Source organism: Gobio gobio, assembly GCF_949357685.1.
Source record: "Gobio gobio genome assembly, chromosome: 7".
Lineage (NCBI taxonomy): Eukaryota > Metazoa > Chordata > Actinopteri > Cypriniformes > Gobionidae > Gobio > Gobio gobio.
Window position 1 is genome coordinate 2063461 of NC_137103.1, and position 13046 is coordinate 2076506.

The 13046-nt window shown below is 42.7% G+C and overlaps 1 protein-coding gene across 3 annotated transcripts in view; it reads left to right on the forward strand.

Moving 5' to 3' along the window:
- Window positions 1-722: 722 nt before the first annotated feature.
- LOC307128852 (uncharacterized protein) overlaps window positions 723-13046 on the forward strand; it is a 54798-nt gene continuing 42474 nt past the window's right edge. The window contains exon 1 of one of the 3 annotated variants that reach the window (XM_079820861.1): window positions 723-1080. The gene's annotated coding sequence lies outside the window, so the exon portion shown is untranslated. The remainder of the gene's footprint in view (window positions 1081-13046) is intronic. The other 2 variants (XM_079820863.1, XM_079820862.1) reach the window with 2 other exon arrangements.

Here is a 13046-nt window from a genome sequence, read left to right on the forward strand (position 1 = left end):
TATATAAACAATTACATGTGTTATATATATATATATATATATATATATATATATATATATATATATATATATATATATATATATATGTTTTATTTACACACACATGGGGAAAAATTATATACTTTTTCCCCATGTGTGCTAGGAAAAATGCAAAATATCAGCATATGTATAATGCATACTGGTATATTGCATTTTTTCTAGCACACAGAAACAATAAAATACATACATTCTCACACACATTCTCAATATACATAAACAACTACACATAGCAACTCACCGGTATGTTATTGGATCAACTTCTCTGTCAACAAGCACCGTCACCGCTGTGTTCACTCTCCTTTTTCACATCGCTGCTTCGAGTGAGCTCAAATAAAGCATTTCAGCACAATAAAAACTTCTTTTGACGATCCATTGGATAATACATTCCGTCCAGTTAGTAAGATTAGCAAACAGTTACTACAAAGAGACCTCTGTTTGTTTACTAGCGCGTTAGCTTTTAGCTGTCAGATGGGGGGTGTCAGGCTCGCTGCATCTCGTCGGAGATAGCGCCACATTGGCACATTCAGATGAATAAATATTCACGCCCATGTGACAAACATACACATGCAAGGTCTCGTTGGAATCGTGTGCTCATTGGCTACATTTTCTGTCAGTCATGACGATTCAATGCTTTTATTGGCTCCAGATAAACAGACATTATCATTGGATGAGCACGTCATGACATCAGATAAAACGATCGCTATGGTTGGATATTTTTGACTATATCGCGGCTATCTTTGCATGTTTTTGAGTGGGGTTAGTTGGATTTTGTTCGTAACATTCTAAGCTTTAAACCCATGCCACTTTATTCTACCGGGAGACTGTTTTTGGTGCATTATTTTATTGCATAACAGTCTAGTATGATACTTCGCTCCGCAGAAATGCAATGTAAACAAAGGATTAACCATCAATATTACACCGTTATTGTTTCGTTGGATTAAAATGCTCTATGGGATGTTATTCAGTGGACCCTCACCTTTCCATTCGTTCTGGAATTGTTTGCAATGGATGCGTGTTTGGCTCGTAATTAGGACACTAAAGGTATGTACTCTGTTTTTATTTATAAAATCGTTGATGTGTATTGCTTACATTGATGCAAAAATACAGCCGTTATAAGCTTTTCAATGAAAAACAGTGGTCTGTCCTCGATGCTTGAGGTTTAGACCTTTAGAATGATATATAGTTTGTCAAGATTAATGATGTTTTTTTACGTTAAATCTATTAACAAACATTACACTCGTGCTAAAAATAGCGCTTCAACCCGTGCACGTGCTCATGAAGCTTATCAGGTTTAATCAACGCAGTTTCGGAAGGCGCCACCTGATGAAACACTTTGAAGCTTCATTTAGCCATAGTCACGTGACATGGGTGTTTCGAATCACAGTTCGGAGCAGTGTTTCGAAACATCTGCGCTTCGGGATCTCGGCAAAGCACCGAAACGTCTGCTTCGCGTCTGCCATCCCTAGCTTCAAGAGGGGGCAAGGCCAAAACAACAAACATAAAACCTCTAACTACGATAAGGGAGAAACTAACTAAACTACCAAAGAAAAGAAAAGCAAATACAATACAAATACACTAACTCCCTAACTAGCTTAAACAGGAGAAAAACAGAATACAAAGAAAATGGCACCCACCTCTCTACTAATCCTTTCCCCAAATAGTTAACAATATAAACGTAACAGATAACAGACCATAACAAAAGTAGGTACAAACAGAATAACTTACAGAATAATCTCTTGTCGTAGGTGCCAGTTACCACAAGAACATTAACACAATGGAAAACTCAATCAACAAGGGTTCTCTTTAAAGAAAAGAAAGAAAACTAATAACATTAAAGTTGAGAAGCGAAGCCTCACAGAGCAGCCCTCCACACACACACCCTGCTCATCTTCTTCTTTCTTTTTATTGGCGGGTGGCAACCGACTTTAAGGTGCATATCCGCCACCTACTGTGCTGGAGTGTGGGCCAGAAATGTAACCATCACAAGAGACAAAAAAAAAAAAAAAACCTCACTTTACCTTCTTTCTACCTTTACACTAACTTCAACAATCAATTAAATCCTTTTCATTAAACCAGTTTCTTTCAAAAAGTTCAACAAAGCTCCCATTATCTGCTCTCCAATTTTAAAAAGATTTTTAAGGTTCAACACATTTTCCCCAAATTTCAGTAATTCCTCTTTTAATTTTATCCTTTGATTTTCATATTTAACACATTCACTAATCACATGTTCAGCTGATTCCTCTCCCCTTCCACAATCACACAAACCTGAAGGGTGCTTTTTCAATAAATACATAGTTTTATTTAATCCAGTATGTCCTAATCTCAACCTCGAAATAATGCTACTTTCTCTAGTACATCGATCTATAGATTTCCTTTTCCCTACTTCTTGCACAATATTGTATAGATGTCGCCCTTTCTTCCCTTCATCCCATTGTCTCTGCCATGTCTTCATAATATTTTCCTTTATTTTTACTTTGACTTCAGCTTTACTTAGTGCCACTTTTGTAATTCTGTCGAGTTTCAAAGCTTGCTTAGCCAACATATCTGCTGTCTCATTTCCCTCAATCCCCCTATGAGCCGGAATCCACAAAAATCTGACCGCTGCATTAATATGTTGCAGTCTATATACAGTCTCATAGATTTCGTACACAATATCAAGTCTACTATTAGATGATAACGACTGAAGAGACATTAATGATGATAAACTATCCGAACAAATTAGAACCTTGGTAATTTTGTTTTCCTCTACCCACTGTAATACCCTTAAAATAGCTAACATTTCCACAGTAAATACTGTCAAATGATCAGAGGTTCTTTCCTTAACATTTATCTTTAATTCTGGAATAGTGAATGCAAAACCTGTAACACCACTCTTAGGATCTTTTGAACCATCCGTAAATGCAGCTATAAATGAATTATATATAGACCTTATTCTGTCCTCCACTTTTTCTACCCAGTTTCCTTTCCCATTAAGTCTTTTTATTTCTCCTTGAATATAAAAGTCTATGATTAGTGGCGAAAACAACCAAGGCGGCGTACTTGAAAAAGGAACATTAGGACTGAACTTATTCTCCTGCAATTTCATTTCACTTGCTATTTTACTAGATGCCCAAGCAAAACATTCTATCTTAACCTTCCCACTTTCCCAACAAGGGATAAGACACTTAACTGTAGGATGCCATCTTTCATTATGACCTTTTAGATTAGTCCAATAGTTCATCCTCAGTTGCTCAAATCTTAAACTTAATGGAAGCTCGCCCACCTCAACTTGCAATGCACAAACCGGAGAGGACCTTATGGCTCCACAACAAATTCGTAGTGCTTGATTTTGTATAATTTCCAGTCTCTTTAATGATGTTTTCGATGCAGTTCTAAACACTATACTTCCATATTCCATCACTGGTCTTACTAAAGCCACATATATCCCTCTTAAGGCTCCTTTACTAGAACCCCACTCTATCCCAGTTAAGCACCTCATTATATTTAAAATCTTCGTACACTTTTCCTCTACTATCCTTACCTGCTATGTCCAAGTTAGTTTAGAGTCAAATGTTACCCCTAAAAACCGAAAGTAATTTACCTGCTCAATTTGATTCCCATACAATAACACCTTAGCCACCCTATCCCTCTTTTGAGTAAAAACCATCATCTTTGTCTTTTCCACTGAGAATTTAAAACCCCATGTATAAGACCATTCTTCAATTAAACCTACAGCTTCCTGTATCTTCTCTTGAACTAACAATAAGCTCTTACCATTTTTCCAAAGGGCAGCGTCATCAGCAAATAATGACTTCCCAATATCATACCTTATTTTACTAAAAACATCATTAATCATAATAGAAAAAAGTAATGGGCTTATCACACTACCTTGCGGGGTCCCATTATCCACTTTGAATTTATTAGACACTGAAGCACCAATTTTAACCTGAATATACCTTTCAGATAAAAAACTTTTGATCCAATTAAAACCTCTTCCCTTAATACCCATTTTATCTAATTTAATCAATAGCCCCTCTTTCCATACCATATCATAAGCTTTTTCCACATCCAAGAAAACTGCCATAACCGATTCCTTATTTATCATAGCTTTTCTAATTTCTGTTTCCAAGCAAACCACAGGGTCCATTGTTCCCCGTCCTTTCCTAAACCCACTCTGATAAGGGGATAAAAGATATTTACTTTCTGTATAAAATGTAATTCTTTCTACTATCATCCGTTCCATAATTTTCCCAACATGCGACGTAAGGGCAATGGGCCTGTAGTTTGCTGGATTCGTTGAATCCTTACCTGGTTTTGCTATAGGTATAATAATAGCCTCTTTCCAACTTATTGGTAATCTCCCATCTTCCCAGCTCTTATTATATATAGCTAAAAGTTTCATTTGCATTAAAATTCCAAACTGTTTCAACATACTATAACTAATCTGATCTTTTCCTGGAGCAGTTACCTTAGCTTTATCTATTGCCCGTTTCATTTCACTTAATGTAAAAGGGGAATCCATAGCATCCTCTGTACTTTCCTTTCTTATTAGTGCCTCTGGGTATGCATCTCTAGTCACTTCTCTTCCTCTTTTCCCAACCTCTGACAGATTATTAGAACTATGAATTTCAACCAAGGCCTTAGCTATGATATCAGCTTTTTCCCTATTTGTTACTGCTATGGTTTCTCCTGCTTTTAAAACTGGAAACTGCCAGTCCTTTCTAATTCCCCTCATTTTCCTTATCATTCCCCACACATTTCCTAATGGAGTCGTTCTACCTATTTTATTACAATATTCTCTCCAACTGTCTCTTTTTGCCTTCTTTACTACTTTCCTAACTTGAGCTTGGGCCTTTTTGTATTCTATTAATTTTGAAAGTTAAGATTACTCTTCAGCATTTTAAATGCCTTATTTCTTACTTTAATGCTTTTCCCACACTCTTCCGTCCACCATGGGACTGGTTTCCTATTCATTTTTCCTTTGCTTTTTGGAATACATACGTTAGCCACTCTAATCAGTACTTCTTTAAATTTTTCATCAATTTCATCTATATCCTGGCTTAAATCAATTTCACTACTCGCCTCCTCACATAGATATTCAAATTTACCCCACATAGCCTTATTTAATATCCATTTATCCTCTCTTCCTTCTTCCCTCTCATCCTTTCTCACACCTACCTTACATAAAACAGGAAAATGATCACTACCCATAGTAGAGTCCTCCCATAACTCCCACTCACAAATACCTGCCACCTCCTTTGCCACTAGTGTTAAATCAAGTGCTGAACTTCTACCTGTGTGAACATCTATTCTTGTGCTTCTCCCATCATTAATGCATACCAGATCAAACTCATCCAACAACTGTTCTATTATTAGACCATTTAAATCAGTTTCCCCCCCTCCCCATAATGAACTATGGGCATTAAAATCTCCACATAAAACAATGCGGTCACTTGCTAGTTCAACAATCTGATTTAATTTATTACCATCTAATCTTCTACATGGATTATAATAATTTACCACAGAAAACTTCTCTTGCTTAGTCCATATTTTAACAATAATATACTCTTCCTCCCTTCCTTTTGATATAACTTGATATGTAATATTCTTCTTGATAAATGTAGCACACCCACCCCCTACACCATCTTCCCTATCATTCCTTACACTAACATAATTATATATACTAAAATCTAATTTCTGTGATAACCATGTTTCTTGTATACAGATTACATCAGGTGTAGTTGGTAACGAACTGATAAAATACTTAAATTCCTGCCCATTTGCCACCAAGCTTCTTGCATTCCATTGAAGAATAAGAACCATAATATCAGCCAACAAATGAAGCTTCCTGACTGGCCTGAGCACTTAGCTCATTCCTCACCTCTTCCCAGGACAAATCATTCAGGCTAAGATGGTTCACTGCTTCCTTTACTATTATTTGTATCCTTTCTGTTTTTGACTTTGCCTCAGTGGTAGCATTGATGACCCCTGCTATAAAGATGACTAATTTCCTTAAATCAACCAGAACTTTACCCCCTTTTATCTGTTCATGCTGATCATTATTCAGATTCTCACTTGCCTCATTTACTACTTTTTCCTCCCTGTGATTCACCAGTCCAACGGCCTCTGCATGTGATATTTTATTTTTCACTCTGACCTGCTGAATCTCAACCTGCCTTTTCATTACCTCACATCCCCCATATGCCACACTGTGATTTCCTCCACAGTTACAGCATTTCGGTTGCACATCCCTTCTACATTTCTCATAATCATGGTCCTCACCACATCGAGCACACCTTCTTTTCCCTTTGCAATTCATTGCTGTGTGACCAAACCTCTGGCATTTAAAACACCTCAACGGTTTAGGAACGTATTCTCTCACATTATACATCATATATCCTAGGGATACTCGGTTAGGAAGCATTTCATCCTCAAATTCCAACAACACACTTTCACTTCCTTGTCTCACCCCATTCTTAAAGCTGGTCAATCTTCGGGCATCTTTCACTTTCCCTCCTTTTAAGTTTGCTTTTATTTCATCTACATTTACATCAACCGGGATCCCCCAAATCACCCCCCTATTCCACATGTTTCTCTTCTCCACGCGACTAACGCTACTTACTTTAAACCTTCCTATCTCCTTCATTCTACAGGCCCTTTCTCTTTGATCTTCATTTTTGCATATTATTAAAAGGTTTCCATCCCTCAAAACTTTGGCCATTTTGACATCTCCCACTTGGTTTTTCAATATCGTAGTCAACTTCACTGGATTCATACCAAGCACTCCATTTTCTTCCTCAAATCTAAGTATTACTTTACACTCATCATCTATCTTCAGATTATCATCCTTTCCATCCACTTTAGTCATCATCCCTTTGAATTTCTTTGACCCCTCTTTTCCACTTTCACCACCCCGTTTCTCTCTTATTCTATCTCTCTCCTGACTAAACTCCATATGATCTTCACTCTCAGTGTCATCCGAGTTAGCCCATTCTGGCCCATTTCCAGCACAGCTTTGTCTACCCGACATCGTTTTCACTCCTTTGTCACGTTTCCCCATTTCTTCCAATAAAGTTCCTTGTCTTCTCTTCATTAGGTGACAGCCCAAAAGAGCTCCCACACTCACACTCCTCTCGTAATGTTTCTCGGTGGACTCGGCGCTTCTTAACCAAAATGCCTCCCAAACCACCACACCACCACCAGCTGTCCGGACAAACACCAGCGTTGACACCCTTTTTGTGTCGTATATCAATGTTATATTCTTGCACAATAAGCGACCAGCGCATCAGGCGTTGGTTAGCATTGGACATTCTCAGAAGAAACACTAAGGGGTTATGATCAGTATAGACGGTAATAGGGTTAGGACTTCCACCCAGGTACACCTCAAAATGTTGGAGTGACAGCAATAAAGCCAATGCCTCCTTCTCAATTGTGCTGTAATTCTGTTGACACTTAGAAAATTTCTTAGAGAAAAAAAATACAGGATGTTCAATTCCCACTAGATCTTCCTGCAGCAGAACTGCCCCGGCTCCCGTAGCGCTGGTGTCCACCTGTAACTTGAAAGGTGATGCAAAATTGGGAGCAGAGAGAACAGAAGCAGTACAAAGAAGGTCCTTAGCAGCATTGAAAGCACTTGTACATTCTGATGTCCACACAAACTTCCTAGATGTACTTAGGAGGTCAGTAAGAGGTGAAACAATGGCAGCAAAGTTTCTGCAGAAGCCACGATAGTATCCGGCCATTCCTAAGAAGCGCCTCAACTCACGCTTATTAGTCAGTGTAGGAAATTCAACAATTGCAGAAACCTTAGCCTCTACTGGTCGCACTTGACCCTGTCCCACACATTTACCAAGGTATACAACTACAGCTTTAGCAAATTCACATTTCGCTAAGTTTAAGGTCAGTGAAGCATCAGCTAACCGTCCAAACACTTCATCCAACTTGATCAAGTGATCTTCCCATGAGTTGGAGTACACCACAACATCATCCAAATAGACTTCATTATTCTGTAACCCTGACAATACTCTGTTCATGAGTCTTTGAAAGGTGGAAGGTGCATTTCGCATGCCAAAAGCCATGACAGAGTATTGCAGGAAATTATCAGGGGTTACAAATGCTGATATTTCTGAAGCACGAGGTGTTAAGGGCACTTGCCAGTACCCTTTTAACAAGTCTAATTTAGTGACATAACGTGCACTACCAACCGGTCTACACAATCTTCCATCCTTGGAAGTGGAAAGGAATCTGGTTTGGTCACAGCATTGATTTTGCGGTAGTCCGTACAAAATCTGAAAGTGGCGTCAGATTTGGGGACCAATAGACAAGGGGAACTCCATGGACTTTGACTAGGCACAGCCAAACCATGATCAAGTAGATACTGAACCTCAGATTTCATAAAGTCACGTCTCCTTGGGTTTACTCGATAGGTGTGTTGCTTAATTGGTTGATTGCCTCCTACATCAATATCATGACATAGTATGGTAGTTTGAGACGGCACATCAGCGTAAAGGGTAGGGTATTTACAAATCAAACTGCTAATGGCTTCAAACTCACTTGCAGGCAAATGAGAAAGGCAGGACTCAAGTTAGCCAAAACAGCAGAATTCTGAAAAAACACAAAAAGAAGAAAACACAAAAGCAAAAACAAATACGTCCTTGGACGTAACAATACATTAATGACTCGTTATAACGTAGTACAAACGTCTTCTATAATAAATTGATTTTGTGTGATTTGTAACCAGGCACTAAAGCGATTACACATAAAACGTGCTTTGAACCAATCCGATTGCTTGGGTCCTAAGCTCGGACTCATCTCTTCAGTAGGACTAATTTGTTCACCACACCGTCTCTATGGTTAGAATCCTGCGTGTCCATGGCAACGCTCTGCTTTGCATGGCAACGCAGCGCTGAAAAGGGGTGGGGTTAGATAAACTCTATAAGCAAGGAATATCTGTAAGGAGTCTATGTATGTATATTAGCTGTTAAGGTCAGTGATGGAGAGGGACAGTTTGATGATGACCCCTGCAGTCATATTGATGAGGAGGGAGAGAAGGAGGAGCAGAAGGAGAAAGCAGAGCAGAAGGAGGAGGAGCAGGAGGAACGAAAGCAGCAGGAGAAAGCAGAGCAGAAGGAGGAGGAGCAGGAGGAAGCAGAGCAGAAGGAGGAGGAGCAGGAGGAAGGAAAGCAGCAGGAGAAAGCAGAGCAGAAGGAGGAGGAGCAGGAGGAAGCAGAGCAGAAGGAGGAAGAGCAGGAGGAAGGAAAGCAGCAGGAGAAAGCAGAGCAGAAGGAGGAGGAGCAGGAGGAAGCAGAGCAGAAGGAGGAAGAGCAGGAGGAAGGAAAGCAGCAGGAGAAAGCAGAGCAGAAGGAGGAGGAGCAGGAGGAAGGAAAGCAGCAGGAGAAAGCAGAGCAGAAGGAGGAGGAGCAGGAGGAAGCAGAGCAGAAGGAGGAGGAGCAGGAGTAAGGAAAGCAGCAGGAGAAAGCAGAGCAGAAGGAGGAGGAGCAGGAGGAAGGAAAGCAGCAGGGGAAAGCAGAGCAGAAGGAGGAGGAGCAGGAGGAAGGAAAGCAGCAGGGGAAAGCAGAGCAGAAGGAGGAGGAGCAGGAGGAAGCAGAGCAGAAGGAGGAGGAGCAGGAGGAAGGAAAGCAGCAGGAGAAAGCAGAGCAGAAGGAGGAGGAGCAGGAGGAAGGAAAGCAGCAGGGGAAAGCAGAGCAGAAGGAGGAGGAGCAGGAGGAAGCAGAGCAGAAGGAGGAGGAGCAGGAGGAAGGAAAGCAGCAGGAGAAAGCAGAGCAGAAGGAGGAAGCAGAGCAGAAGGAGGAGGAGCAGGAGGAAGGAAAGCAGCAGGAGAAAGCAGAGCAGAAGGAGGAGGAGCAGGAGGAAGGAAAGCAGCAGGAGAAAGCAGAGCAGAAGGAGGAGGAGCAGGAGGAAGCAGAGCAGAAGGAGGAGGAGCAGGAGGAAGGAAAGCAGCAGGCGAAAGCAGAGCAGAAGGAGGAGGAGCAGGAGAAAGGAAAGCAGCAGGAGAAAGCAGAGCAGAAGGAGGAGGAGCAGGAGGAAGCAGAGCAGAAGGAGGAGGAGCAGGAGGAAGGAAAGCAGCAGGCGAAAGCAGAGCAGAAGGAGGAGGAGCAGGAGGAAGGAAAGCAGCAGGAGAAAGCAGAGCAGAAGGAGGAGGAGCAGGAGAAAGCAGAGCAGAAGGAGGAGGAGCAGGAGGAAGGAAAGCAGAAGGAGAAAGCAGAGCAGAAGGAGGAGGAGCAGGAGGAAGGAAAGCAGCAGGAGAAAGCAGAGCAGAAGGAAGAGGAGCAGGAGGAAGGAAAGCAGCAGGCGAAAGCAGAGCAGAAGGAGGAGGAGCAGGAGGAGCAGCAGGAGAAAGCAGAGCAGAAGGAGGAGGAGCAGGAGGAAGGAAAGCAGAAGGAGAAAGCAGAGCAGAAGGAGGAGGAGCAGGAGGAAGGAAAGCAGCAGGAGAAAGCAGAGCAGAAGGAGGAGGAGCAGGAGGAAGGAAAGCAGCAGGCGAAAGCAGAGCAGAAGGAGGAGGAGCAGGAGGAAGGAAAGCAGCAGGAGAAAGCAGAGCAGAAGGAGGAGGAGCAGGAGGAAGCAGAGCAGAAGGAGGAGGAGCAGGAGGAAGGAAAGCAGCAGGAGAAAGCAGAGCAGAAGGAGGAGGAGCAGGAGAAAGCAGAGCAGAAGGAGGAGGAGCAGGAGGAAGGAAAGCAGAAGGAGAAAGCAGAGCAGAAGGAGGAGGAGCAGGAGGAAGGAAAGCAGCAGGAGAAAGCAGAGCAGAAGGAAGAGGAGCAGGAGGAAGGAAAGCAGCAGGCGAAAGCAGAGCAGAAGGAGGAGCAGCAGGAGAAAGCAGAGCAGAAGGAGGAGGAGCAGGAGGAAGGAAAGCAGAAGGAGAAAGCAGAGCAGAAGGAGGAGGAGCAGGAGGAAGGAAAGCAGCAGGAGAAAGCAGAGCAGAAGGAGGAGGAGCAGGAGGAAGGAAAGCAGCAGGCGAAAGCAGAGCAGAAGGAGGAGGAGCAGGAGGAAGGAAAGCAGCAGGAGAAAGCAGAGCAGAAGGAGGAGGAGCAGGAGGAAGCAGAGCAGAAGGAGGAGGAGCAGGAGGAAGGAAAGCAGCAGGAGAAAGCAGAGCAGAAGGAGGAGGAGCAGGAGAAAGCAGAGCAGAAGGAGGAGGAGCAGGAGGAAGGAAAGCAGCAGGAGAAAGCAGAGCAGAAGGAGGAGGAGCAGGAGAAAGTAGAGCAGAAGGAGGAGGAGCAGGAGGAAGGAAAGCAGCAGGAGAAAGCAGAGCAGAAGGAGGAGGAGCAGGAGGAAGGAAAGCAGCAGGGGAAAGCAGAGCAGAAGGAGGAGGAGCAGGAGGAAGGAAAGCAGCAGGAGAAAGCAGAGCAGAAGGAGGAGGAGCAGGAGGAAGGAAAGCAGCAGGAGAAAGCAGAGCAGAAGGAGGAGGAGCAGGAGGAAGCAGAGCAGAAGGAGGAGGAGCAGGAGGAAGGAAAGCAGCAGGAGAAAGCAGAGCAGAAGGAGGAGGAGCAGGAGAAAGCAGAGCAGAAGGAGGAGGAGCAGGAGGAAGGAAAGCAGCAGGAGAAAGCAGAGCAGAAGGAGGAGGAGCAGGAGAAAGCAGAGCAGAAGGAGGAGGAGCAGGAGGAAGGAAAGCAGCAGGAGAAAGCAGAGCAGAAGGAGGAGGAGCAGGAGGAAGGAAAGCAGCAGGGGAAAGCAGAGCAGAAGGAGGAGGAGCAGGAGGAAGGAAAGCAGCAGGAGAAAGCAGAGCAGAAGGAGGAGGAGCAGGAGGAAGGAAAGCAGCAGGAGAAAGCAGAGCAGAAGGAGGAGGAGTAGGAGGAAGGAAAGCAGCAGGGGAAAGCAGAGCAGGAGGAGAACAGGAACAAAAACAGTGACCGGTACAGGGGCAGTGTGTAGGACTGGGTAGACAATCATATTATGCATAGATAGAATAAGATATAGTGACGTCACGTTCTTCTCATGCAGTACAACCAGTACAGACAGAGGCAGGGTCCAACACAGGTGAAGATGCACCAGGGATAGACCTAAACAGAGCTGAAGATGAGGGCTTTGATTTTTATACACGACCGACCTCCAAAGATTTAGATCTTTTTTTTTTCTTACCACCCTCAACAACCCACCAGAAAAGGCCCGACTATCTATCATACTAAAGATGGTATTATGAGAAAGTGGCTCACATACTGTAAGAAAGAAAACTCACTGTACTGCACAGTATGTTTGGCATATGCAAAGCCATCTGCAAGTGAAAGTGCTTTCATTAAGGGGGAATGACAGCCTGGAAGCATGTACATCAGAGAATAGAAGAGCATGAAAGAAACCAAGTTCACAGAGACAGTGCAGAAGCATATTTTATGATGGCCAGTCAAGCAGACATAGTAAGCTTACTAAGTGGAAAACTCTTCACCGTGACCAAGTCAGAAAGAAACGCCAAGTAATGGACCGTGTCATTGAAGTGATAAAAGTCATTGGAAAGTGTGGTCTTAGCCATAGAGGCACCACATTTGAAGCTGCATACACATGGGACAACATTGCTATTGATCATGGAAATGATCATTCTGCTGAGCAAATTTGATGTCTCTCTGCAAGAACATGTAAATGAATGTGTGCAAAAAAGCCAAAGCCTAAATAAGACCGAGGTTAAAGGCAGAGGATCTTTCGTTACACTGCTCTCTAAAACATCTGTCAACAAAGTGATTGATGTAATCAGCCACTTAATCAAAGAAAGCATTTCAAGGGAAGTAAGGCAAGTAGGAATGTTTTCTCTGCAGATTGACACCACGCAAGATGTTACCTCCACAGACCAATGTGCTGTTATCCTCAGATATGTGACTGATGTGGTCCATGAGAAGCTCATAGGTGTGGTTGATTGTGAGCCATCAACTGGAGAGTATTTTGTGGAGCTACTTAAAAAAACTCTAGCAAAGGTGGATATTGAGCTTAGGAACTGTGTTGGCAACTCAACCGATGGAGCCGCAAACATGCAAGGCCAGTACAAGGGGTTCTCTGCTTTACTGGCATCAGAGTCTCCTAACCAAGTG